The following is a 6,013-nucleotide window of genomic DNA, read 5'->3' as shown; positions in this document are numbered from 1 at the left end:
AACCTGTAAAGAATTAAACCTATAATACAAAGCTTTATACTATATACACCATGCAACATGGGAACAATAAGTACATCAAATGCATACTGTCCACTTAAATTTCTTCAGTAATGAAACCAAAAAGAAGAGATGCCATCAATAACACGCATTTTAAATTAGAATCTTCCAAACATAAAAATGTTCACTTACCTGTAAAACATGTGTGTAGTCTAAATAAGTCCCATTAATTCTTTGAGCAGCCATCTCATACAATGCTGACTGCTTCTCCAGATGGCTTGCATAGACTCCACAGAACAGCTTAACCAGCAGAATATCACCATTATCTGTAAAACTTACTCCAAAATTCAAGTCACCTATAAGCAAATCATGACAGTCATTTATAATCCCACTGTCATCAACCCCAAAAAGTCAAGTTCTTTAAAACAGTATTAATTTAATACAAAAAGGCTGCACTAACCTCTTGTCCAACCTTCACGTATGACTGAGTTCCACAACTAAGCATAATTCTGTAGAAAGCAACACACATATTATTTCATAAAACATACATACCCACCCCCAAACAATTAATCCAAGCTTTGCCTCTCCACATGATGCACCTAAACATTATCTGACTTTACTACTTTGTAATAAATGCATGATTACACAGATTAACAGATTCATAAATATACATTGAAATGCACAAGACATTTTTAACAGCTTAGCATTTAAATGTCTCATTAAATCAAATGAAAGTCAATACCAAGCCAGAAAGTAATGCACTTATCACCTCATCAGGACAGATATGACCATTTTCACCTCTGCTGGCACCCATTGTTTAATCCAGTATGTCCAAGATCAAAAACAACAGAAAGCCAAGGATGACTGCAGCAATTTTAGAATAAATTAACATGTAAACCAATTGACTCAGGCTTCTCTTACCATAAACTTGAATATTATGTAACTATTTTACATATATTTAGCCAGTGTTTTAGTTAATGTAATAAAGTTCAAGAAACTGAATTTTCAGTGCAGATTCATACCTACAGAAAATGATAATAAAGCTGTGTATACAGTTGTAAGAGCCCTATATATAGGCTTGTAACATACTTGGAACATATTTGAAAAAATAATTTCATTGAAATCAGGGGAACCACAAATACCTGCCCAAGAGGAAAGTTGAGAATCAGATGTTGGCATGAGAGGAAACATTAATTTTAATGACATGCCTCCCCTGCAAGAAGAAAACCCTCTAAATATATTAGTTGGGTTAAGCTTATAGAAACTGGCATCTCAAGATGGCCTGAAACACAAAGGCAAAAAGAACACTAAACTATTTGACTGATATAACTTTTTTGTTGTAGTCAAGTAAACATGTCATGGTCTTGAAATACCCTCACCATAGTTTCATAGTTTAGTACTAGGCTATCTGCCCTGGGGCATTTGTAAGCCTAGCCATAGTGATGTGGCTTTCGCCACCCCATGGTACAAAAATGCACAGAATAGATTCAGAATACTGTGCCTCTGTCTAGTAGTAACACAATGATGGTCCCCTTATATAATATAGTTTCATAGTGCACATAATGTCTGTAAAAATACCATGTATATACCTTTTGTCCAAGTCTTCTTGACAAACTGTAAAATATCTCAGCCTTCAGTGCAGACAAGACAGCACATACTCCTCCTCCACTCTCACATACTGCAACTCCATGCCGATTACCCAAGAGTCACTAGCAGTGGTGGTTCGTGCATAGGAACTGTTGGACTGCAGCCCCCCCGCCCCCCAGCTGAAAACCAAAGTCCTGAATGGACTGCACACATGCGTGCTCTGCTTTCAGCTCGACCAGAAGTGCATGCATGAATCCAGACTGGGTAAACTGCAGTCCATTGCGAGTAGAGATGTCCCACCAAATAGACTGGAAGGGGACCGGCCCAGACTGCAACATCTGCAGGCTGGATAACTTGTCTCACAGGACTCCATAGAAGTTTCACTGTGTGCGTGTGAAATGCCCCAGTTGATATATACTGGTGGCTAGAGAGAATGGTTAGAGAATACCTCAAGCTTGAACCCTGTACCTTGGGTTCATGTAGCAAGAGCCTGAATTCTCTACCCACCACCATTTGTGAAATCTTGGCAAATTTTTGCTACATATTTTTGTTCTGTTCCACATAAATCTGTGTTTTTGGATTTTTAATGAGTTAAATAGCTGATGGTGCAGTGGCATTGTCACCTCACAGCTAGAAGTTCTCTGGTTTGATTCTTGGCTGTTGTGCCTTCTGTGTGGTCTGCATGTCCTCCCCATGTTTGTGTGGGTTTCCTCTGGGTGCTCTGGTGTCCTCCCATGTTACAAAGGCGTGTGCCTCTGCTGAAAATTGGCTTTTGTTCCAAATCAGACTTTCCTGGTTTACAAATATTAAAATAACAGGCATTTCAATATCAGACTTCATATTCTTCAGAAAGTACATGGCAAAACAAAATCTTTTATTCTAGCAATTTTCTAAGTTTATAAGATGAACATTTGAAATTTGTCCCTACTTTTGGGACTGTATTCCCCACATTATTGGCTTCGTCATGGTGTTTTGTGTTAAGGTTGAGAGCTATGGTGAGAACTGAATTCAATGAATATGTTTGGGGGCTGTATTCCCCCATTACTGGCTTTGTCCAGGTGTTTTGTGCTAAGAGGGTGAGAGCTATGGTGAGAACTGAATTCACTGAATATGTTTGGGGGCTGTACTCCCCCATTATTGGCTTTGTCCAGGTGTTTTGTGTTAAGAGGTTGACAGCTATGGTGAGAACTGAATTCAATAAATGATAGCCATTTAAGTTTCAGTCTTCCTCTGTTTCACAAAACAGTTGATTTGGCATAGTGGTATGTTGTTCTGTTTTGCTCAGGGTCCTGGATTCAAGCATTTTATTCTAGCAACTTTCCAAGATTATACAAGCAATGTTTAAAATGTGTCCCTGGTTTTATATACACATATAGGTTCATAGGTTCATACTAGGCTATCTGCCCTAGGGCATTTATAAGCCTAGCCAGAGTGTGTTTGGCTTTCACCACCCATTTTAAATGAATTTTGCTATGCCCTTTTTCGAGGTTAGTATACTGTGCCTCTGTCTAACAGTGATACCCGGGGTAAACCTACTATCTCCCATCCACTCATCAAGATTCCTCTTGAAGACAGTCAATGAGGGACTCTGCTTAACCTGGACTGGGATTTTATTCCAGAGTGAAGGGAGCCTCTGGGTTATGAATCTGTCCCTCCAGCATGTCCTAGTTATTTCAGTGCTGAGATTCAAGTTTCTCGAGTGCGTAGCTCGATGGGATTTGGATTTTTCTGAGGTGCAGCATGTCCATTAATTCCAGGTTGGACATGGCTTTATACGTCAGGCACATATCGCCTCTGAGCAGGCGGTATGCCACTGAGTAGAGCTGGAGTTTCTTTAACCGGGCAGCATATGGCATCTGTTTGAGCCCTTTGATCCTCTTGGTGAGGTACTTTTGGGGTCTTTCCAGTTGCTGCAGGTGTCTGGTAAGGTACATCCCAAAAGGGGCATTGTACTCAATTATGGGCCTGATGAGGGATGAGTAAAGAGGCACGATGACCTTCCCTGATCTAGATGTGAATCCCTTCATGATTAGGTGGGCTATATAAAATGTTTTTCTAACCACTTTGGCCACGTGGTTGTCAAATGAGAGATTGCTATCAACTTGGGTCCCTAATTACTTCTTCTGTACTTAATGGATTACCACCTATGTGGTAATTTGTGGGCACTTTGTTTTTGCCAAAGGGGACGACTATACACTTTTTGGCGTTTAGCTTAAGGCCATGGCTCTGGCACCAGTTGTCTGTTTCTATGAGGCCCTTTTGTAGGATGCTTGTGATGGCTGGAGAGTCAATTATGGCGCCCAGTTTGCAGTCATCTGTGATCTTGGTCAGCCACAGTCCTTCCGTGTTAGCCTGTACCTCTGAGAAATATATACCGAACAAGAGATGTCCCAGGACTGAGCCTTGTGGGACGCCACTTGTAACTGGTTTGGAGTCTGACATGGCTCCAGCAATTCTAACCATGTGGGTTCTCGTCCTTGAGCCAGTTTGCAACCCATCTAGTAACATAGGGGTTTATATTTAAGCTGGTGAGCTTATCTATAATGCCCGAGTGGGGTATTGTATCGAAGGCTTTTGCAAGGTCCAGGTAGGCTGTGTGGACCACCTTCCCCTCGTCAATGGCCTTCGTGACTGTTTCAAAGAAATCGACCAGGTTTAAGAGGCAGGATCTGCCCTTAACAAAGCCGAACTGGGCAGGATCCAGTGTCTGTATGTCCCCAATATCTTTATTTATGAGGTCCATGATGATCCTTTCCATAGCTTTGCAGACCAAGCTAGTCAAGCTTATGGGGCGATAGTTCCCAGGATCCGTTGAGGCACCACCTTTGTGGAGAGGGACCACTGTTGCTGTACGCTACTCTTTGGGTACATATCCTGTAGTAAGGCTGAGATTGAACAGTAGTTTTATGTTTGGGTTTAGTTCTTTTTGGAGTTCATTTAGGACGCAGCCCGGGACACCATCTGGTCCCACTGATGCTGTGTTTTTTGCTATGGAGAGGGCGGCTCTAACCTGAGCATCTGAGATGTCAGGGGGGCAGCAGTCTGCTGGAATAGATATTTGCCCTTTTGGTGGGGAAGGGGGGGGGGGGTTTGCGCTGAACCTGTCAGCTAGGATGTTGGCAATGTCTGTGGGTTCGGTGTATTTTTTGTCATTTTGGACTAATTCTGAGCATATCTGGGAATTCCCACCCAGGTTCCTAACATAACTAAAGAAAGCCTTGTGATTATCCTTAGTGCCCTGTGCAATTTTTATCTCGAAGCTGGCCTTAGATGATTTTATGAGTGACTGTAGTTTTTTGCTAATACTGATCAGAGATGCCTTCCCTTTTTGGGATTTTGCTCTATCATGTAGTAGCTTCCTCCTTCTATTGTATAGTTTGTTTATGGCTGGAGTCCACTAGACAGGACGCTTAACTTTGGAGGATTGGGTCTTGGTTTTAATTGGGATTACATGATCCATGCATTCCTGAAGGTGTTCATAGAATGCGTTTATAAAGGATTCTGTGGTCTGGGCCGTATTTTCCACAGGCCCGGAGGCTTTGAAGGATTCCACCTCGGTTTTGAGGAGTGTGAATATATATATATATATATATATATATATATCTATATATATATATCTATATATATATATATATATCTATATATATATATATATATATCTATATATATATATATATATATATATATATATATAATATACACACATACATGGGTTCCATTCAGAAGCTCGAAATACTGAAATCTCGAATTTCAGTATTTCGAGCCCAAGAAGCCAAATCCACATAATAGCGAAAGTTTAGAAGTGCAAAATTTAAAACCTCGAATACCGGAGGTTTTGAATTTCGCACTTCTAAAGTTCCACTATGGTCATGTATTCAGGAAAGTGTGTGTGTGTGCGTGTGTGTGTTAAGGGGTTTGGGTAGGGCCTGTGGTGTGTGTTTTGTTGCTGTGATGTGTGTGTGTAAAGAGAAAGCTTGTGTGGTGGTGTTTTGTGTATGTTTGTATGTAGTGCGACCTCGGAGTGAGAATATCTAAGTGGGGGTGTGTGGGGTGCAGCCACCCACATGGTGGGTGCAGGGGGGCTCGCCCCCCTGCTTTCATGTAGTAGAGTGTATATGTTTGCATGGTGGATGGTGTGTGTGTGTGTGGTAAAACCGCAAAATTCAAAACTTCTGGTATTCGAGGTTTTGAATTTCACAGTTTTTAGTTTTCATTGTTTTGTGGATTACACTTCTTGGGCTCAAGATACTGAAATTCAAGATTGCAGCATTTCAAGCTTCTGAAGTGAATCCATATATATATACATACACATATACATATACAGGTTCATAGGTGTTTACTAGCTAACAACCACAATGGCCTTTTTAAGCCTAGCCATGCATCCCACATCTCTGACAAGTTCTGATACCCTTGATAAGTTTAAGCATGG

The sequence above is a fragment of the Protopterus annectens genome, chromosome 10.part0, assembly GCF_019279795.1.
Source record: "Protopterus annectens isolate FY-2018-M chromosome 10.part0, PAN1.0, whole genome shotgun sequence".
Classification (NCBI taxonomy): domain Eukaryota; kingdom Metazoa; phylum Chordata; order Ceratodontiformes; family Protopteridae; genus Protopterus; species Protopterus annectens.
The sequence above is the reverse complement of the archived record's forward strand: the minus strand, read 5'-3'. Positions refer to the sequence as shown.